The sequence below is a fragment of the Mercenaria mercenaria genome, unplaced genomic scaffold (assembly GCF_021730395.1).
Source record: "Mercenaria mercenaria strain notata unplaced genomic scaffold, MADL_Memer_1 contig_1132, whole genome shotgun sequence".
Lineage (NCBI taxonomy): Eukaryota > Metazoa > Mollusca > Bivalvia > Venerida > Veneridae > Mercenaria > Mercenaria mercenaria.
This window is the reverse complement of record NW_026459109.1, coordinates 44,567-67,785: the sequence shown is the minus strand read 5'-3', so window position 1 is coordinate 67,785 and position 23,219 is coordinate 44,567. Positions and strand designations below refer to the sequence as shown.

Below are 23,219 nucleotides of genomic sequence, written 5' to 3'. Positions count from 1 at the left end.
ACTGTCAAGAAAAAACTTTTTCTCCGTAATCGGTGATTTTTCATTGCAAGCATACCAAATAGTCAACCAAAATCATTCCAACGCAGTGTGCGGTGGGTACAGTTGCAACGCATTACGGTGGATCTTGTTTCCTTAATGTTCGCTATTGACTTTAAATTGGAGTAAACAGTATTTTCCCAGAATTTTGATTGGGTAGGGCCATGAAATCACTTTGACATTAGGTAGCAGCAGAAACTGAAAGTGTAGAATAAATATGACATCGATTTGCACATCCGTAAATACATAATATCAAGTGACAATATTAATTTTCTAATTTGATCACATGCAACTTCTGCATCGTATGATAAACTAACTTGACTAAAAACAATTACTAATATGTAGCATACCAAAACAAAATGCCATTGAGCAGCTGTGTTACTGGAGTTAAGACTTTTTACAAGTAGGCTAATTTACCTCTTAACAATATCCTTTTATTTTTAGACGTTTAACACAGCATCTTAAAGTGTCGAGGAAAAAGTTTATATTTTTTTCTTAGTGACAAGATGAGATTATTTGATTGCCCTTCGTCCGTCGTCTGTCCACAATTTCTTTTGAACACGACCTGATTTTCAACAGATTTTAATTCCTGAACATGATGGCCATGACATTTTACTTTCGACTTTAACTACATTTACACACAAATTAAGTCACAATAAGATCTCGGATCCTATTGAAAACCAGCTAGATTCCATCATATGTTCAAGAGATACAATCAGACTAAAGTACCTGATTTTCTAAACAAAGATCTGAGAACAACACATTCACATTCGTCTTCTGTATGTTTTGGATTTCCAATATTGCTATTTTTATTTTCGCAAATCTATTTTTATAGTAGCTAATTTGGGAACATAGCCTAAACCCCCAAAATTGGGAATTTTGACGCGTAAATGTTCCAAATTGGGAAATATTTAGTCCCATAGGATAAAGTAAGGATGTATTTAAAGACTTTTCTCATACACTTATTTCACATTTTAGAACATCTTTAACATACTTCCATTACAAAATTGTCCATAATTTGGTCAATTTTTGTGCAGTTTTGATGATTTTTTTTTTTCACAATGTAGATTGGGAATTTTTGCACTCATTTTGGGAAAAAAACATACTTTTTGGCATTGGGAATATAGCTGAATAACGGCTGTAAAAACGGCCGGAAAAAAACCCTGACTCGGATACCCGTTACAGTCCTAGAATAAACACGTGAAAACTCACTGTCCCGTTTTTAGCTTACCTGTCACATAGTGACAAGGTGAGCTTTTGTGATCATCTTTCGTTCGTCGTCAGTCCGTGCGTCCGTCCGTCAACTATTTCTTGTATGCACAATATTGGTTTCTTTTGTTGTTATATTTTAACCAAACTTGCACACAACTTGTATTACCATAAGATCATGGTTCCTTTCTTGAACTGGCCAGATCCCATTATGGGTTCCAGAGAAATGGCCCCTGAAAGGACCAGAATTTGTAATTTTGACCTTGTCTGCACAATAGCAGCTTCATTTATGATTTGAGTTTTACCAAACTAGCACACAACTTGTATCACCATAAGATCTTGGTTCCTTTCTTGAACTGGCCAGATTCCATTATGGGTTCCAGAGTTATGGCCCCTGAAAGGGCCAGAATTAGCAATTTTGACCTTGTCTGCACAATAGCAACTTCGTTTATGATTTGAATTTAATCAAACTTGCACAAAACTTGTGTTGCCGTAAGATCTCAGTTCCTTTATTGAACCGGCCAGATCCCTTAATGGGTTCCAGAGTAATGGCCCCTGAAAGGGCCAAAATTAGCTATTTTGACCTTGTCTGCACAATAGCAACTTCATTTATGATTTGATTTTAACCAAACTTGTAAGTAGACCAATCCGTTTCCGGATTATAACTAAAGAACGCTGGGGCCTAGGATCATGAAAGTTGATAGGAAGGTTGGTCATCACCTGCAGATGACCCCTATTGATTTTGAGATCTGTATGTCAGAGGTCAAGGTCACAATGACCCTGAACAATTAAAGGGTTTCCGGATGATAACTCAAGAACGCTTCGGCCTAGATTCATGAAAGTTGATAGGGAGGTTGGTCATGACCAGCAGATGACCCCTATTGATTTTGAGGTCAGCATGTCAAAGTTCAAGGTCACAGTGACCCGGAACAGTTAAACGGTTTCCAGATGATAACTCAAGATTGCATGAAAGTTGATAAGGAGGTTGGTCATGACCAGCAGATGACCCCTGTTGATTTTGAGGTCAGTAGGTCACAGTGACCAGGAACAGTAAAATGGTTTCCGGGCGATAACTCAAGAACTCTTGGGCCAGGGATCAGGAAAATTGATAGGAGATTTATCATGACCAGCAGATGGCCCCTATTAATTTTGAGGTCATTTGGTTAAAGTTCAAGGTCAGATTGGCCAGGAACAGTTAAACGGTTTCTGGAAGATAACTTGAGGTCAATAGGACAAAGGTCAATGTCACATTTAACCAGAACAGTAGAATTTTTGTTTACAGTGAGCAAATAATTTCTGTTCCTTGTACAATTACTGAATGCATCAAGGGGGGCATTTCGTGTTTGATGAGCTCTTGTTTAACCTTTAGCCTGCTGTTACCAGTGTCGGCAAGTGATTCTGCCTTTGTGACCAGTGCATATAGTCTGTTGGTCAAGGAATACCGATCAGTTAAGTCAATATTGACTGTAACATATTTTGTAGACTGTGTGAACAATAAACCTTTACCCTGCTAAATTTCTAAAATGGACTGGTCTGTCATTCAATCTGGGCAGTAACATTTATAATTCAAAGGGGTGTTCACTGAAAATTTATTGATAGCATAGCGAACAGTGCAGACCAAGATCAGCCTGCACATCCGTGAGTTAGGGCCACGTGTTTGGCACATGTTCTCTGTGACATTATTTTTATTCAACCTCTGTTTCATATGCGGAATTGCTAGTTGCAGAGAACAAGTTTGTACTGATACAGAATCCAGGAACACTCACAGGAAAGGTTAAATTTCTGCTGGCCGGAACACAACTGAAATATTGTTGAAAAATAGCATTAAACCTAAAACAAAAAACAAACAAATCTTTTGCAGTGCAATGTGAGAAGTGACAGTAATGCAGAATACCTACAGACCTTGAAGAGAAATGAAGAGATACAGCGCTAAATTGTTCAACATGGTGTGTGTGGGAAACATAGTGGACAGAAAGCATGTGACAAGTAAGAAGATATTTACATTTAGAGCCATTTTCCTCTAATTCAGCTGCAATCTGAGTTATAGAAAAGCTGAATTTTCTTCTAAAAATAAAACAAATTTTACAGTGAAAGGGAGGTAACTCAGTTTCAGAAAAAGAACACTAAAAGGTTATATACCAATAAAAGAAGTTGATTCTGTAACGTAACACTTGTGCACCTGAAGTTTATCTTAAAACACAACATGATTATGACAGTTCTAACATTTTTATATACTACAAAGAGCAATGCACAGTAAGTTAAAAATGTTTGGTCTAATTTCACAGATATAATCAATATTCAATTAGCCTTTTGAAACAGTTCTGCACTATTGACAACATTTCTTATTATAAATGTACTTCAGCCTTGCTTTTAACAATGATAATTGAGTTTTAGCGGGAGTGGGAGGACCATAACCTTTGCCCGTCACCTGGGAAGCCCCCCTCGACCACAGAATATATTGAGTATATATAGGATAATACAGGAAAACATTGCAGACACGTTTTTTTCAACTTCCGTAAACTTAGTAATTAATTCACAGATGTTTTACACCCTGAAGCTACTGTAGAGTTGACAAGTTTTGTCTGACTTCTGAAATGTATAGTTTAAATCTTAATTATCCGATTATAAACCTAGGTATTACATTACAATCCTTGTTTCATATAAAATTGAGTTACTTCAGATCAATTTTGATACAGTTTCTAGATATTCATTCCGTCGGAGATCTATTTATCACAACGTATTCATATTCATACATTTGCTTTAAGAAAATGAAAAGAAAAGGTGGTGTTGAATGGTATGCAGTGAGTGCAAGTCATCTGAAGTCAGGGACCATCGAATTGCAGCATTCCAGAAAGCAGTCTACAGAATAAATACCCTACTTTCGTTTTCAAGAAAACATGCAAATATAAAGGTGAAGTGTCTTATTTTATGAAAAGTGAAATAATGTCCATTTGGTTCTCTGTTATATTCAGTAGTGCCAAAAATGGAAAAAAATAGGATCTATTTATTTGGCACTTTTTTACCAAATTACAGCTATATAGCTAAAATTCTCCAGCTTGATTTTATTGTGATATATGTGCATCTAATATGTCTGTGCACTTTATATTTCTTTTTGTAGTGTGAAGTAACAGTAGCACAGAATGGCTGGAGACCATTAACTTAAGAACTGAAGAGATACAGGTCATTGTTCTATATGGTGATTGATGGAACTATGGTGCAGATTTGAATCGATAAGGTAGATCATTGATACATGTTTCCATGCAACCATAAGAGGTTACTGGCAAGCAGCCTATGTGAATAAAGCTTCGGACCAAGGGAACTAACTTTTGCCGCACCTCTTGATATTACACATAGTTTGTTTTCAGACTCCTTTCCACATACTACAAACCTTCATGTTCTCTGATGCATGAAGACTGTTTTAAATCAACTTGAATAATTTTACCATTATCATACAACTTTACATTTATTGAAGGTAACTTTGAAATTCAAGTATATAATGTTAGGTATAGTGCTTATTATCTTTTACAAGTTTGCTGATGGAATGTCTGGCAGTCTGTCCAACTGCAGTAGATGATTTTCATTAAATTTGTGCTGTTTGAATGTGCATCTTTAGAACTTTGATGGATTTACAAAACGTTTTCAAAAAATTCTACTATTTTGTAGGTGTGAAGTTACAGAAAAGCAGAATAGCTACAGACCATGAAATTTAGAAATTGAAGAGATGCATGTCTCAGTTCAGCATGGTGTATATGGGAAACATTGTGGGTCGCAGACATGAAATGATTTGGTAAGTAAACACACCATAAATCTTATTTAGAATTATTTTCCTGTAAATCCAATTGCACTTCTTAAGCCAGATTTTTTTTAACTTTACAGTTGAAGGGAGGTAACTCAAATTTGAAAAAAAACCCCACATACACACAAATGCCCTTGCTTAATTCTATTTTGGTAAATTACAGGGTTTGTTTTCACAGAAATTTTTACTAAAACAGTTAAGAAAGAAATCAAGGTTTTAGGTTTCTGTTCAGGTGTAATGATATATACTACACCAGCAGCCTGTTTAAAATATTTGATGGCCGAGATTTGATTCGTACCAGATATTTTCTGTTCTGTTCTTCCTCTTTCTATCATTGGTCCCTCTACCCTTACAATGCTGGACACAATTTATTCTTCCTTAGCAACCACTGCAAATCATGATCAGCATAAGCTGTCCTTGCAGTCTGATCAAGATCTGCTCTGTTCGCCATTCAGTCAGTATCTTTTTGGTAAACATCTCTATTATCATTTGCTTGGTATATTCTTACAGTTGACCGTGCTTTGCATTGTGTTGCTAATTTTTAAAAACTTTTACCGTGAAGTTTTTTCATAAAGATTGTATAATTAATGGTTGGTTCTGTCTTAGTAATTAGTGTAGATCATGATCAGCCTACACCATCCTTGCAGTCTGATTAAGATCTGCTCTGTTTGCCATTCAGTCAGTATCTTTTTAGTAAACATCCCATTTAACAGTTAATGGTACTTGTACTGTCCAAATTGAAAGATAGACAAGTGCATTATAAAAATTTAGCAGGGTAAAAATAATTTAAGAGTATCTGTAAATATATTCATTTTTCCTTTCTTTTCAACAAATTTGCATTACATGCATTGATTTTGTAATTATTCAGATAACGCAAAATAACAGGGGAAATTAAGGAAAATCTAAAGTGACATAAATTTTGAACGGCAGTTATTTTAGGTATTGTTTTTTCTTGTTTAGAATAAACCTTTTACTTACTGACATAAATTTTGAACGGCAGTTATTTTAGGTATTGTGTTTTCTTGTTTAGTCTAAACCTTTTACTTACTGACATAAATTTTGAACGGCAGTTATTTTAGGTATTGTTTTTTCTTGTTTAGTCTAAACCTTTTACTTACTGACATAAATTTTGAACGGCAGTTATTTTAGGTATTGTTTTTTCTTGTTTAGTCTAACCCTTTTACTTACTGACATAAATTTTGAACGGCAGTTATTTTAGGTATTGTTTTTTCTTGTTTAGTCTAAACCTTTTACTTACTGACATAAATTCTTTTTATTTGTTTGTTTTTTTTTGGGTTGGGTTTAACGTTGCACCGACACAAGTTTAGGTCATATGGAGACTTTCTAGCTTTGATGGTGGAGGAAGATCCCAAGTGCCCCTTCGTGCATTATGTCATCATGAGCAGGCACCTGGGTAGAACCACTGACCTTCCATAAGCCAGCTGGATGGCTTCTTGTCATGAAGAATTCAATGCCCCGAGTGAGGCTCGAACCCACATCGATGAGGGGCAAGTGATTTAAGGTGAGCAACCTTAACCACTCAGCCACGGAGGCCCCTTGACATAGATTCACTTACGAATATCATTGCATGAAATTTCATAAAAGGAAACCTTTTATAGTTTCAAGTTACAAGTTAGGAGTTTTAGATGATTATCATTAAATTGTAAAATTGCTTCTCATAATATATTTCTTTCTAAACACTCTGAAAATGTCTCTTGTTTTGTAGTGTGAAGTAACAGTAAAGCAGAATGGCTACAGACAGTTAGTTCAGAATTGAAGAAGAGATGCAGGTCTTTGTTCTATCTGGTGTATGAGGGAACCATGGTGGAAATTTGGATTTCATGGCAGTCATAGAACTAGCTAAGAAGTAGCCAGATAATTTTTGTTAAGAATAATTTACCACTTAAAAACAGCATTTAGAGTTACATAAGAGCTGAACAGATACCAATACTTTAAAAAGCAGCAACAAATGTCCAATCTTCTATAAAACAGATTTTACAATTGAAGGGAGCTAACTTAATTAAAAAAATACATACTGAAATGCCCTTGCTTTCATAGAAATTTTCACTTACAGAATCTTATCAGGTTTCTAGTTTTGGATTGAGTATGACTACACTGGTATTTTAAGAATTGATGGATGCTTCCATAATTACAGTAAATGCAGCATTATATTTTCATACCAATTAACCACTACCATACCGTATAATATTATTTCTACAGGCCTGTAGGAAAGTGATGTGTGTACCAGTCGTCAGACTTTTACCTGTCTGTCCAGTCAACAAATTCGCAATAGATGCGAGATTCTCAAATAATTTGGCAGAGTTTTCACAGTTACTAAGACAGATTGCAAAAGATTTTTGGTAAGTTTTAGTCGACTATACAAAGTGTAGAGAGCTGTCCTGCTCGACCCGGCATCGGTGTCCTGTGTATGCACTTTGGTTAAAGTTTTGATGCACTTTCTTTTTATCACTATAATTACTTGATGGATTTATTTCAATTTTTAAATGGTTATTGCTCATCACAACTCAAATCACAAGGGCCATAACTCTAACTCTCACACCAATATTTAATGAATAATCCCCCTTTTACTTAGAATGTTTTGATGCGCTTTCACTCTTTCTCAGATATTACTAAATAGATTTGATTCAAATTTAAAATATTATTCTACCTAATCAACCATATCATATGACACAAGGTCCATAACTCTGGTACCAATATTTCCTGAATTATGCCCCCTTTTACTTAGAATTTCAGGTTAGATTTTTGATGCACTTTCACTCTATCTCAGGTATTACTAAATGGATTTGATTCAGACTTAAAATAGTTATTCAACATCATCACTTATATCATGTTACACAAGGGCCATAACACTTGCCACAATGTTTCATGAGTTATCCCCCTTTTTATTTAGAATTTCAGATTTAAAGTTTTGATGCTCTCAGAGCTCCAGATAAGATTTAAGGGTATTTTATCCCCTAGTTTTTTTTTTTCAAAAGGGTATTTTATTCCTAGATATTTTTTCAAAAGCGTATTTTAGATTTTCTAAATGATTTTTAAGTATTTGAAATCATTACAGGGTAATAATAATAACTGTTTGTATCATTTTCTGAAATTCATGTGCTCCGCTGATGTGCCTTTGTCGGCCAATGCTGTTTTCCTGGATATTCTTGAGCCTTCATTCAAATAGTTTTAACATTTTGTTAACTGCATACATTACATCTTATACTACATCTTAATTTCAGTTACTTTATGGGGTCACCCCGGTATTGAAGTACTTCCGGGTCATTGTATCCTAGGAAGTAGTTCTTTGAAATTTTGAAGTTCTTAGTTTAAAGCCATCCCTACTTCGACATGTTAAATTCTAAATGTATTTACTGACACTGTGTACATTTTGTGCCATTTCTGATGTCTTTAACAGTTGTTTTGTCTGTGTTTTTCAGGACTATATTCCTGTGCGGATAGATTAAAAAACTACTCCAGACTGGTAGACATGACAGATGTTTATTGGAAATATGAACATGGACTTAAAACTTTGATGTGTAGCAAAAAAATTCATCGTTGATGATAGTGATTTTCTAAGCTATATTGACTGGAACAGGGTTGTTCTTTACAAATACAGAGCTGTCAATGCTGCAATTTTGTTGTGAAAGTCACAATCCATGTCAGAAGGTGCTTGTTTTACTATACAGCAAAGACAAAGAAATTGTACTGGGCCGACACCTATATGGGAAATAGTTACTTTTGAATATCTCAGCAACCAAAGGGTTTACAGCAGTGGAACTTCACACACTAGTAGCTGATAACAATAGAAACCAGTGGCTAAAAGGATTTTATCAAGGTTTATGAAATTTTAATTTTATTGAATTTTTAAAAATTGAATAGTTAATTTTTCATTTAAATTAAGTAACAGTCATCTCCCCTTGATTATTCAGTCGTCTGCAATAGCGCAAAGACTCTGAACAAGAAAAAGACTATTAACTGGGCTATATAAAAGAAAATCATACAGATTTTTAATAATTTAAAAAAAAAAAAAAATTAATTTGTTTATTTAAAAAAAAAACACTATTTTTGTGTATTGCTTTTTCGAACAGTTTTTTTTTAGGATGGATGACGTTCTGGAACATTGCCGCAACAAACTGCAGATCAACAGTGTCTTGCATGAAAATGGAGAATGTATATTTTGGACCGGTTGTATTAACAAATTTGGCTACGGCCAGTTTCGTTACAGAGGTCCAAGAGACCCACTGTCTGCCGGTTATAGAACACGAACCAGTCACTGTGTTGCATTAATGGTTCATATAATTTATAGAGATTTTGATATTTCAGCCAGTCAACAGGCATCACATTTTTGCAATAATAAACTGTGCATAAATGTTGAACACCTTGTTTTTTAGGGAAACAGTACAAATAATTTAAGGAAAAATTGTTTTTCTCATTCTAGGTGTTATCGGCATTTTGGTGTGGCAGGGCACCGCTTAGCAGACTGTCTAGTGCATTTATCAACACATTTACCATAGTTTTATTTTTCTGTTATTTTTAGCTCACCTGTCACAAAGTGACAAGGTGAGCTTTTGTGATCACGCAGCGTCCGTCGTCCGTCCGTGCGTCCGTTCATGCGTGCGTAAACTTTTGCTTGTGACCACTCTAGAGGTCACATTTTTCATGGGGTCTTTATGAAAATTGGTCAGAATGTTCACCTTGATGATATCTAGGTCAAGTTCGAAACTGGGTCACGTGCCATCAAAAACTAGGTCAGTAGGTCTAAAAATAGAAAAACTTTGTGACCTCTCTAGAGGCCATATTTTTCACAAGATCTTCATTAAAATTAGTCAGAATGTTTACCTTGATGATATCTAGGTCAAGCTCGAAATTGGGTCACGTGCCATCAAAAACTAGGTCAGTAGGTCTAAAAATAGAAAAACCTTGTGACCTCTCTAGAGGCCATATTTTTCACAAGATCTTCATGAAAATTGGTCAGAATGTTCACCTTGATGATATCTAGGTCAAGTTTGAAACATGGTCACGTGCCACCAAAAACTAGGTCAGTAGGTCAAATAATAGAAAAACCTTGTGACCTCTCTAGAGGCCATATTTTTCATGGGATCTGTATGAAAGTTGGTCTGGATGTTCATCTTGATGATATCTAGGTCAAGTTTGAAACTGGGTCACGTGCAGTTAAAAACTAGGTCAGTAGGTCTAAAAATAGAAAAACATTGTGACCTCTCTAGAGGCCATATTTTTCACAAGATCTTCATGAAAATTGGTCAGAATGTTCATCTTGATGATATCTAGGTCAAGTTCGAAACTGGGTCACGTGCCTTTAAAAACTAGGTCAGTAGGTCAAATAATAGAAAAACCTTGTGACCTCTCTAGAGGCCATATTTTTCATGGGATCTGTATGAAAGTTAATCTGAATGTTTATCTTGATAATATCTAGGTCAAGTCGAAACTGGGTCACGTGCCATCAAAAACTAGGTCAGTAGGTCTAAAAATAAAAAAAACCTTGTGACCTCTCTAGAGGCCATACTTGTGAATGGATCTTCATAAAAATTGGTCAGAATGTTCATCTTGATGATATCTAGGTCAAGTTCGAAAATGGGTCAAGTGCCGTTAAAAACTAGGTCAGTAGGTCAAATAATAAAAAACCTTGTGACCTCTCTAGAGGCCATATTTTTCATGGGATCTTTATGAAAGTTGGTCTGAATGTTCATCTTGATGATATCTAGGTCAAGTTCGAAACTGGGTCAACTGCGGTCAAAAACTAGGTCAGTAGGTCTAAAAATAGAAAAACCTTGTGACCTGCTAGAGGCCATACTTTTGATGAAAATTGGTCAGAATGTTCACCTTGATGATATCTAGGTCAGGTTCGAAACTGGGTCACGTGCCATCAATAACTAGGTCAGTAGGTCAAATAATAAAAAAAAACCTTGTGACCTCTCCAGAGGCCATATTTTTCATGGAATCTGTATGAAAGTTGGTCTGAATGTTCATCTTGATGATATCAAGGTCAGGTTCAAAACTGGGTCACATGAGCTCAAAAACTAGGTCACTATGTCAAATAATAGAAAAAACGACGTCATACTCATTTCAAAACTGAGTCATATGGGGACAGGTGAGCGATTCAGGACCGTCATGGTCCTCTTGTTTCTTTAATTTACAGGGAAATGTCTGTATAACAATGAATTTAAGATGGATATAAGTTATGCCTGTTGTTTTGGTTGTTGTTGTTGTTTATGTATTATTTTAGTTTCAGTATATGTTCAAGAGCTCTTTCCATTTGGGCCGGAATCAGGCCATCATCAGACATTCTGCCATGAATGTGACGGTGCTCTTTCTCTTTTTAGCTCACCTGAGCAATGCTCAGGTGAGTTTTTCTGATCGCTCGATGTCCGGCGTCTGTCGTCCGTCGTCTGTCGTCTGTCGTCCGTCGTCTGTCAACATTTAGCTTGTGTATGCAATAGAGGCTGTATTTTTCAATTAATCTTCATGAATATTAGTCAGAATGATAACCTTGATGAAATCTAGGCCGAGTTCGAAAATGGGTCATCTCGGATCAAAAACTAGGTCACTAGGTCAAATCAAAGAAAAACCTTGTGTATGCGATAGAGGCTGTATTTTTCATTTAATCTTCATGAATATTGGTCAGAATGATAACTTTGATGAAATCTAGGCCAAGTTCGAAAATGGGTCATCTCGGATCAAAAACTAGGTCACTAGGTCAAATCAAAGAAAAACCTTGTGTATGCGATAGAGGCGGTATTTTTCAATTAATCTTCATGAATATTGGTCAGAATGATAACCTTGATGAAATCTAGGCCGAGTTCGAAAATGGGTCATCTCGGGTCAAAAACTAGGTCACTAGGTCAAATCAAAGAAAAACCTTGTGTATGCGATAGAGGCTGTATTTTTCAATTCTTCTTCATGAATATTGGTCAGAATGATAACCTTGATGAAATCTAGGCTGAGTTCGAAAATGGGTCATCTCGGGTCAAAAACTAGGTCACTAGGTCAAATCAAAGAAAAACCTTGTGTATGCGATAGAGGCTGTATTTTTCAATTGATCTTCATGAATTTTGGTCAGAATGATTGCCTTGATGAAATCTAGGCCGAGTTCGAAAATGGGTCATCTCGGATCAAAAACTAGGTCACTAGATCAAATCAAAGAAAAACCTTGTGTATGCGATAGAGGCGGTATTTTTCAATTGATCTTCATGAATTTTGGTCAGAATGATTACCTTGATGAAATCTAGGCCGAGTTCGAAAATGGGTCATCTGGGGTCACAAACTAGGTCACTAGGTCATATCACGTAAAAACCCTGTGTATGCGATGGAGGCTGTATTTTTCAATTGATCTTCATGAATTTTGGTCAGAATGATTATCTTGATGAAATTTAGACCAAATTCGAAAATGGGTCATCTGGGGTCAAAAACTAGGTCACTAGGTCAAATCAAAGAAAAACCTTGTGTATGCAATAGAAGCTGTATTTTTCAACTGATCTTCATGAAATTTAGCCAGAATGATTACCTTGATAAAATCTAGGCCGAATTCGAAAATGGGTCATCTGGGGTCAAAAACTAGGTCACTAGGTCAAATCGAAGAAAAACATTGTGTATGCAATAGAGGATGTATTTTTCAATTGATCTTCATGAAATTTGGTCAGAGTGATTGCCTTGATGAAATCTAGGTCGATTTTGAATATGGGTTATCTGAGGTCAAAAACTAGGTCACTAGGTCAAATTAAAGAAGAATCTTGTGTATGCGATAGAGACTGTTTTTTTTCAATTGATTTTTATGAAATTTGGTCAGGTTGATTGCCTTAATGAAATCTAGGTCACATTTGAATATAGGTCATCTGAGGTCAAAAACTAGGTCACTTGGTCAAATCAAAGAAAAAACTTCTGTATGTGATAGAGGCTGTATTTTTCAGTTGATCTTCATGAATTTTGGTCAGAATGATTGCCTTGATAAAATCTAGGTCGAGTTTGAACATGGGTCATCTAGGGTCAAAAACTAGGTCATATCTAAGATAATGCTTGTTTTATCGCAAGAGACCAATTTTTTGGTCCAATCTTAATGAAAATTGGTCAGAATATTTGTTTCCATGAAATCACTAGGTCAAACAAGTTTTACACTGTTATGGAGTGTTTCTTAGGTGAGCGACCTAGGGCCATCTTGGCCCTCTTGTTTCTTTTTAGCTTGACTATACGAAGTATAAGGAGAGCTATCCTACTGGACCCGGTGTCGGCGTCTTTCCGCGTCCCCACCTTGGTTAAAGTTTTTTTACACTTTCTCTTTTTTCATCATATCTCAGTAATTACTTGATGGATTTGATTCAAACTTAAAATAGTTATTCCTCATCATCACCCACATCATCTGACATAAGGGTAATAACTCTTGCACAAATATTTCATGATTTATCCCCCCTTTTCACTTAGATTTTCAGGTTAAAGTTTTGATGCACTTTCACCCTATCTCTGTTATTACTGAATGGATTTGATTCAAACTTAAAATAATAGTTCAACATCATCACCCACATTATATGACACAAGTTGCATAATTCTGGCACAAATTTTTAATGAATTATTTCCCTTTTTTACTTAGAATTTAAGGTTAAAGTTTTGATGCACTTTCACTCTATCTCTGTTATTACTGAATGTATTTTATTCATACTTGAATTAGTTGTTCAACATCATCACCCACATCATATTGTCACAAGGTTCATAACTCTAGCACTAATGTTTCATGAATTATTCCCCCTTTTACTTAGAATTTAAGGTTAATTTTAATATATTTTCACTATATCTCAGTTATTACTGAATGGATTTGATTCATACTTGAAGTACTTGTTTCAAATCATCATCCTCATCATATGACACAAGGTACATAACTCCTGCATCAATATTTTATGAATTATGCCCCCTTTTTGTTTAGAATTATAGTTATATAATGTTTGGATACACTTTATATTTACCTGTCTTATTACTTGATATTTTTGACACAGACTCAAGCTATTGTGCATTATCTTCATCCATCATTGGAGTAATTAAACTCTCCAGTGACAGCTCTAGTTTCCTCAGATGTGCCCAGTTTCACTATCCAGCATCGAAATAGTCGAGCGCGCTGTCTCCTGTGACTGCTCTTGTCCTTTTTCTAGTAGGTGAACAATCGCTACGTTTCTAAGACATTAAGTTTTAGAAACACTGTTTGCTGACGGTGCCTCATTAAGTTGTCCTTTCACGTACCCGTCCAGATACTGGCCTGAACTGCGGGCTTTATGATAAGCATATTCCAGCTTTGCTTGATTATTTTTTCTGCGGGTCTTGAACTTGGCTGTTGTTTGATGATATTTATGTCTCTGTGACCTCTTTCAAGATGTTTTGAGATACCTTTTTGCTCGTGGTGAAAGAGTCAATCCAGTAATGCTTTTGACTTTTTTTCCAGAGAAGCTTACAATGAATTGTTCAGCTGAAGTGTTTTTGATGCCAGACTACCAGTAAAGTTTCTGGACAGGTTAATGTCTTTCGGGATAGTAGATAGTACTGCCCTGTTTTAACCCCTCACACTTCTGTGTTGAAGTGTTGCTTGTCACACTCATAATTGCACACTCACTGAGTCTTACCTCAGGAATTGCTGACAACAGCTCACGGTCATTTTTGCTCAATTGCAGGTGATGAATTCCATGCGTTGGTAGAAACTTAGAATGGTACCACCAGTCACCAACACTCCCTAGACCAGAGCAAACTATTGAGTCGTGTGAACAGAAGCTGCTGTTTCCAGCGTAGCACTGTATAGTAGTTGCTCTTATTGCCGGTAAGTGATTTACTTCTTCTGTCAGTCCATTTCCATTGGTACGAAGTTTCTCTATGATTGCGCTACATGTAGCCTTGATGTATTTACCCAGAGCTGAAATGGCTTGTTGTCTGGCACTGCCTGTCAGTTTTTTGCCTTGGAATACTGTCTGGCTCAAGTTGGAAGTCCGGGCTTATCTTACTTGCATGCTTCAAAGATGATGTGGATCTGCCTGGCTGTTGACACTCCAGGCATATAGCCTGGCTTATCATAGAAGTCATTCATTCCCAGATGGGCTGCCGTGTCTCCATCAGTTGTCAGTGTGTGGATAAGTAGGTCCTCATTTGACAACTGCTCAGCAATGCCGTATGCCATTTTTCATTCAGAATGAGGCTCCATGTATGGTATTGTTGCTGTGCATTCAGCATGGCCACCAGGACAAGTTATGTCGATCCCCTTGTTCTTCAGATAAGCCCCTGTCCAGCAAAGCTTACTTTATACAGCTAGTCCCACTATGTACTTGTAGCTTGTTATCCCCCGACGGAAGTCGGAGGGATATAGTTTTGGCGTTGTCCGTCCGTCCGTCCGTCTTTCCGTCCGTCCGTCCTTCCGGAGCCATATCTAGGAAATGGTTGGGAATATTTATTTAAAACTTCATATACATGTTCACCACTATGAGTTCTTGTGGCCCGTGAAGTTTCAGTCAGATTGCCCAAGTAACACCAGAGTTATGGCCCTTAGAAGTTTCTAGTGTTAACTATATAGGGTACTATAAATATGGCAATTTCTGCATCATAACTTTTGATATTTTTGACCTATAACTATGAAACTTTAACAGAATTTAGAGCACTATAATGTGGTTGTGCACACACAATTTCGTATGGATTTCTTTTGTAACTGCAGAGTTATTGCCCTTTAATTGTCTAAAAATCCACATATTTGTACATAACAAACTTGCCATTTGGCAGAATTTCATTAAATTTCTTTCATTCTTTTCTGTGAACATTTATTATAAACATGTAAAGTTGCGCATCCACACCTGGTCGCCCACTTGCCTTGGTCACCCAGGGTGACTCCGGGGTCAAAATTGACCCCACCCAGGGGTCACTTGATTTTACATAGGAAAATCTTTAAAAATCTTCTTCTCAAAAACCAGAAGCCCTAGAGCTTAGATATATGACTTGTAGCATTGCCTAGTGGACCTCTACTAAAGTTGTTCAAATCATGACCCCGGGGTCAAAATTGACCCTGCCCCATGGGTCACTTGATTTTACATAGGAAAATCTTCAAAAAATTTCTAAAAATAAACCAGAAGGCCTAGAGCTTAGATATTTCACATGTAGCATTGCCTAGTAGACCTCTACAAAATTTGTTCAAATCATGACCCCAGGGTCAAAATTGACCCTGCCCCAGGGGTCACTTGATTTTACATAGAAAAATCTTCAAAAATTTTCTAAAAATTAACCAGAGGGCCTAGAGCTTAGATATTTCACATGTAGCATTGCCTAGTGGACCTCTACAAAATTTGTTCAAATCATGACCCCCCGGGGTCAAAATTGACCCACTTCAGGGGTCACTTGATTTTACATAGGAAAATCTTCAAAAATTTTCTAAAAATAAACCAGAAGGCCTAGATCTTAGGTATTTGACATGCAGCATTGCCTAATAGAGTTCTACAAAATTTGTTCAAATCATGACCCCCAGGGTCAAAATGACCCAGCCCCATGGGGTTACTTCATTGTACATAGAAAAATCTTCAAATTTTATAAAAATAAACCAGAAGGCCTACAGCTTAGATATTTCACATGTAGCATAGCCTAGTGGACCTCTACAAAATTTGTTCAAATCATGACCCCGCCCCAGGGGTCACTTGATTTTACTTAGGAAAATCATTAAAAATTTTCTTAAAATAAACCAGAAGGCCTAGAGCTTAGATATTTCACATGTAGCATTGCCTAGTGGACCTCTACAAAATTTGTTCAAATCATGACCCCTGGGTCAAAATTGACCCCGCTCCAGGGGTCACTTGATTTTACATAGGAAAATCTTCAAAAATTTTCTAAAAATAAACTGGAAGGCCTAGGTCTTAGATATTTGACATGTAGCATTGCCTAGTAGACTTCTACAAAATTTGTTCAAATCATGACCCCGGGGTCAAATTGACCCCGCCCCATGGGGTTACTTGATTGTACATAGAAAAATCTTCAAAATTTTCTAAAAATAAACCAGAAGGCCTAGAACTGAGATATTTGACATGTAGCATTGCCTAGTGGACCTCTACAAAATTGGTTCAAATCTTGACCCAGCCCCAGGGGTTACTTGATTGTACATAGGGAAATCTTCATAAATTTGCTAAAAATAAACCAGAAGGCCTAGATCTTAGATATTTGATATGTAACATTTCCTAGTAGACTTCTACAAACTTTGTTCAAATCATGACCCCCGGGGTAAAATTGGCCCCGCCCCAGGGGTTACTTGATTGTACATCGGAAAATTTTCCAAAAAATTTCTAAAAATCATCAGTTTGACATTAGAAACATGTAGCTCATATTACTCTGGTGAGCGATCCAGGGTCATCATGACCCTCTTGTTTTTCATTTTTAATTTTCCATCAATATTTATAATCAACATGTGAAATTTTGTTTCCTCTCCTGTTCCCCCGCACCCACACACCCTTAAAAAATAAATATATATACATATATATATTTCCATTCCTTTTATTTATTTTTTTTAAATGTTCAAACCTTCAACATGTTAAGTTGTGACTGCACAAGCCTTGCCCTCAGTCATGTTCAAGATATCTTACCAGTGTTCTCATAAGGACATCTGTTTTTTTAAGTTCAAATGTACATGTTAAACAACAACACCTGGTGCCAAACCACTCAAAGACAATATTTCGTTCCAGTTAAACTTAAAGCTCATATTTCAATTAACTGCATTAATTTTAAAAGCTAAGCTTATTACAGTAAGCATATCCCATTCAAAATAAATTCTTTAGTCAGGATCAAAGTATCATACATTTATTATGTACTCTTTAATTAAACATTTTGTTTTCTGTTAAATTGATTTTGACTAATGAAATTATTTGCTTCTTATTAACATCCTTAACTTTTTGCCGGATATATTTTTTTGCCATTCCTCACCACAAACCCTTTCGGCGGGGGATACCAATTCATCGAATTTGCTTGTATGGTTTTCAATTGCAACTCCATAGGCTTGTGAAGCTGCCTGTCCAGGTTTGTAAGAGGACACCATTCTTATTGCATTGTAGCGGCCATCAAAGGACGGATCTAGAAGTTGAGGGATCTGATGTCCTTGTTCCAGATTATGCTGAATGACTAGCTGCCTTTTTTGCTGCCATGTCCTCCTCATTCAGCTTGACAGTGTTGAGGCTGGCAACATTCAGTAATGTTTGCATGTTACTTCTACTTGGTGGTGGTATGTCCATCGAAGTTAGGATCAAGTTCACTTCTTCTATTTCGATGGCAGTATCCTGGAGGGCAGACGCAAGTAACATGTTAATTGCTGCTCCTTTGCCGTCCCGGCGTCTATTATTTGTTTCCATTTTATCTGAAGGGAAATGGCAGGAATTACACTTGAACTGCAATTTTGAGCCTAGTCTATATTTCTTTTCCTTGTGCAGTGAAATATTTAACTGTTTACACTTTCCAGAACTATGTTGCTGATACACTTTGTTCATAAGGTAAATTAGTTGGTCCAGATTCACAACCCTGTTCCCTAATGGTTCACATTCCATTTTCAGATCCGGCTGTCGTGGTCAAAGCTCGGGTTTCTTTGGGAAGCCCCTATCCACCTGGTCTTCATTTACAGTTGAACTACATCCAGGATTGGTTGCAGCCTTAGAAGGAAGAAGGTAAGCAGGTAAGTTCTTATTTCCTGGCTTGAAATGTCCGCCAGCCGCACGGCGCTTAAGTTTTCCCTTTGCCATGTTGAATTCTATACAGTTGATGAAAGATTTTGATGCTGTCTGCTTGAAGTCTGGCAGTATTGTAACTACATGTAGAAGTCTTTTTTGTGCCATTATTAACACATTCAGGTTTTTTTTTCAAGGACTATATATGCTAATCTAGCTATCAGAAAGTCTATTTGAAATGCATCATTAAGAGGTGATAAGTCTTAGATAATCACGTTTGACCTTAATTGATATTATTATGCCCCCCTTCGAAGAAGGAGGGGTATATTGTTTTGCAGATGTCGGTCGGTCGGAATGTAGACCAATCCGTTTCCGGATGATAACTCAAGAACGCTTGGGCCTTGGATCATGAAACTTGATAGGGAGGTTGATCATCACCAGCAGATGACCCCTATTGATTTTGAAGTCTGTATGTCAAAGGTCAAGGTCACAGTGACCCTGAATAGTAAAACGGTTTCCGGATGATAACTCAAGAACACTTGAGCCTAGGATCATGAAAGTTGATAGGGAGGTTGGTAATGACCAGCAGATGACCCCAATTGATTTTGAGGTCAGTATGTTAAAGGTCAAGGTCACAGTGACCCTGCACAGTAAAACGATTTCCGGATGATAACTCAAGAACGCTTAGGCCTAGTGTCATGAAAGTTGATAGGGAGGTTGATCATCACCAGCAGATGACCCCTATTGATTTTGAGGTCAGTATGTCAAAGGTCAAGGTCACAGTGACCAGGAACAGTAAAATGGTTTCCAGGCAATAACTCTAAAACACTTGGGCCTAGTGTCAGGAAAATTGATAGTTAGGTTAGCCATGACCAGCAGATGACCCCTATTGATTTTGAGGTCATTAGGTCAAAGGTCAAGGTCACATTGGCCAGGAACAGTTAAAACGGTTTCTGATCTTCTTGTCCAAACCATAGGGCCTAGGGCTTTGATATTTGGTATGTAGCAAAATCTAGTGGTCCTCTACCAAGATTGTTCAGATTATTTCCCTGGGGTCAAATATGGCCCCTGCCCGGGGTTCACAAGATTTATATAGACTTATATTGGAAAAAACTTTGAAAAACCTCTTGTCCAAAACCAAAGGGCCTAGGGCTATTGATATTTTGTATATGACAACATCTAGTGGTCCTCTACTAAGATTGTTAAAAATATCCCCCTAGGGTCAAATATGGCTCCGCCCTGGGGGTCACATGGTTTACCTAGACTTATATTGGAAAAAAGTTTGAAAATCTTCTTGTCCAAACCGCAAAGACTATGGCTTTGATATTTTGTAATGTAGCATCATTTAGTGGTTCTCTACCAAGTTTGTTCAAATTATCCCTCTAGCAGGGTTCACACAGGCCTTGAAAAGTCCTTGAATTCGATGGTAGTCCTTGAAAACTCCTTGAAAATGACAAAACCCCTAAAAAACCTGGAAAAGTACTTGAATTTTGAAAAAAACTCCTTGAATTTGACCTTTCACTCCTTGAAAATATTCTTTCCGTAACTTTGCTTTGCAAAAAGAATTTAAGGCTTAAAATAAATCGTAGAAAATGAAAATAAATTCGTGAAATTGCAGGATCGAGTCACTCGTATGCTATTATAGTGGTCTACGGCCACACTTTATCGATATTTACAGAGTGCTATTTCTACTATATCACCGTTTGCATGTTTCCGTTTCCGTTTAAAAAAGTACGGGGAATAATAACTCGCAATATTAAGCTATTTGCGAGTGTTTCCAGTGAATTAAAATGAGTAAGAAAAATAAACACGTTTACTCAAGTAAGCGGGAGACAAAAGACCAATATAAACAGTGGCTGAAGCCCTTTAGAGCAGACAGAACGAAGTGTATTTGTACGTCGTGTGACAAAATTTTGAGGTATCATTAGTAGGAGTGCGCTAAAAACTCACAAGAATAGTGATAAACCTCAGCAAAATAGTGAATTACATCAATCTAATAATCGAATTTCGTCATTTTCAAAGGTGTGACAAGTGATGGTTGTTTTATTTTTGCATTACATATTAAAAGTTTTTCAGATTAGGTCGTGGTTTTGAAAAAAAATAGTGCTTGAAAAATTGTAAAAAGTCCTTGAAAAGTACTTGAATTTTGTCTCTGATATTCTGTATGAACCATGTCTAGGGTCAAATATGGTCCCGCCCCAGGGCTCATATGGTTCATATAGACTTATATAGGAAAAACCTTAGAACCTTCATGTCCATAAATTGCATCATTCAAATTTGGACCACATGTATAGTTTTGAGTGGCAAGATGAACCTTGACATGAGTTGACCTTGATCTTGACCTAGTGACCTACTTTCACATTTATGTAGCTACAGCCTTCAAATTCGGACCACATGCATAGGTTTGTGTACCGAAAAAAACTTTGACCTTGTTATTGACCTAGTGACCTACTTTCACATTATTGAAGGTACAGGCTTCAAATTTGGACCACATGCATAGTTTTGTGTTCCGAAATAAAATTTGACCTTGATTTTGACCTAGTGGCCTACTTTCACATTTCTCAAGCTACAGCCTTCAAATTTGAACCACAAGCATAGTTTTGTGTACTGAAATGAACTTTTATCTTGAGATTGACCTAGTGACCTACTTTCACATTTCTGAAGGTACAGGCTTCAAATTTGGACCACTTGCATAGTTTTGTGTTCCGAAATAAAATTTGACCTTGATTTTGAGCTAGTGACCTACTTTCACATTTCTCAAGCTACAGCCTTCAAATTTGAACCACATGCATAGTTTTGTGTACCGGAATGAACTTTGATCTTGAGATTGACATGGTGACCTACTTTCACATTTCTCAAGCTACAGGCTTCAAATTTGGACTGCTTGCATATTTTTGTATTCTGAATTGAAATTTGACATTGATTTTTACCTGTTACCTATTTCTCAAGCTACAGCCTTCAAATTTGAAGCACATGCATATTTCTGTCTACCGAAATGAACTTTGACCTTGAAATTGATCTAGTGACCTGCTTTCACATTTCTTAAGCCACAGCTTTCAAATTTGGACCACATACACATTGTTTTGTACCGAAATGAAATTTGACATTGATTTTGACCTTGAGCTGGTCTTGAAATTTGGAACATTCAAAAATGGCTCAGTGGATGGTGCCAAGATCACTCTGTAATCTCTTGTTAGGTTAATAGGTTAAAGGTCAAGGTCAGATTAAACCAGAATGGTAGAACTTTTGTTTACAGTGAGCATATAATTTCTGTTCCTTGTGCAATTACTGAATGCATCATGGTGGGGAGGGGGTCATTTTGTGTTCGACGAGCTCTTGTTAGTAAATTGTGTGGTATACGGGTGTGTTTTACTTTCAGATATTAGTTGCAGTAATCCTAATTGGTCTTTGTCATGGAATTTTGTCCTTTAAATCTTTAAAATATCAATTTATTTTTATTTCAGCTAGCAAACTGTATTTTTTTAATGAAAATATCTTTTTTTTGTAATTTCTTATTTGATATATACCAGTTTACAGAAAAAATAAGGCATACTGTTATATAAAAGATTTTACGAGACCAGCCGGTGACACCAAACTTTATTTCATAAAAATCCATCAAAATTTTTTCAAGATATGACAATTTTCCTAATTTGTATATTTTCACTTGAAATACCGGTTTCCGAGCCAATTTGTCCACAAAGTAAGCCCCATGTTTGTACAGAATTTAGTTTGCGGTGAGAATGCCTTGTTGAGTATTTCTCTCAATACCCTAATTTACCAGAATGCGTAAAAGATTTGGCTTAATTCAAAGTAGATTTAGGTGTCACCCCGGTATTGAAGTACTTCCGGGTCGTTGTGTCCTAGGAAGTAGTTCTTTGAAATTTTGAAGTTCCCAGTTTAAGGTATTAGGTCACTAATAGTAATATTTACATAATGGCATTTGCTTGGTATATTCTGAAAGGTAACCATGTGTTGCACTATTTTGCAAATTTTAAACAACTTTTACCGTGCAGTTTTTTTTTATAAATTTTGAATAACTTATGGTATCTCCTCAAGCTCAAGTAGAGACAAATTTCAAAGTGATAGCCACTATCCAAAACGTTTGCAGAGAACTCATTTTACCATTAATTTCAATAGAAGAAACATAAAACTATTGGTAAACAATTATAAAACACAAAATAAAAAATTCAATGTAATTTTTTCCATGGTGTCTCAAGTAAACGGATTTAATGAGACAGAATTCATACTTCAACATTGAAAAAATAAGGTCGAATGCTGCGTTTCTGTTTTGGATTTTACTTACTCCATTTAAAAATAACCTTAGGGAAGATGTAAAACCTACCTAAATTTCTTCCACAATATATAATCTAAGAGTGAAAGCAAAATAGAGAACTTTCACCGCGTGTAACTCAATATTTTTAAAGATGTGTAACTCTACCCCTTCTGTTTAAGTAGTATATTCACTTTGAACACCAAGAAATTACTTATAAGATTCATCTTTTTCCATTTTTATA

The 23,219-nt window shown here is 36.4% G+C and overlaps 1 long non-coding RNA gene across 4 annotated transcripts in view; it reads left to right on the top strand.

Annotated features, from left to right (window-relative positions):
• Positions 1–1,755: 1,755 nt before the first annotated feature.
• The window catches only part of LOC123543853 (uncharacterized), a 36,377-nt gene continuing 14,913 nt past the window's right edge, over positions 1,756–23,219 (top strand). Inside the window, exons 1-8 of one of the 4 annotated variants that reach the window (XR_008368804.1) lie at positions 1,756–3,231; positions 4,011–4,156; positions 4,364–4,480; positions 4,909–5,032; positions 6,768–7,401; positions 8,482–8,879; positions 14,710–14,852; positions 18,595–18,713. This is a non-coding gene — a long non-coding RNA (uncharacterized LOC123543853). The remainder of the gene's footprint in view (positions 3,232–4,010; positions 4,157–4,363; positions 4,481–4,908; positions 5,033–6,767; positions 7,402–8,481; positions 8,880–14,709; positions 14,853–18,594; positions 18,714–23,219) is intronic. The other 3 variants (XR_008368802.1, XR_008368801.1, XR_008368803.1) reach the window with 3 other exon arrangements.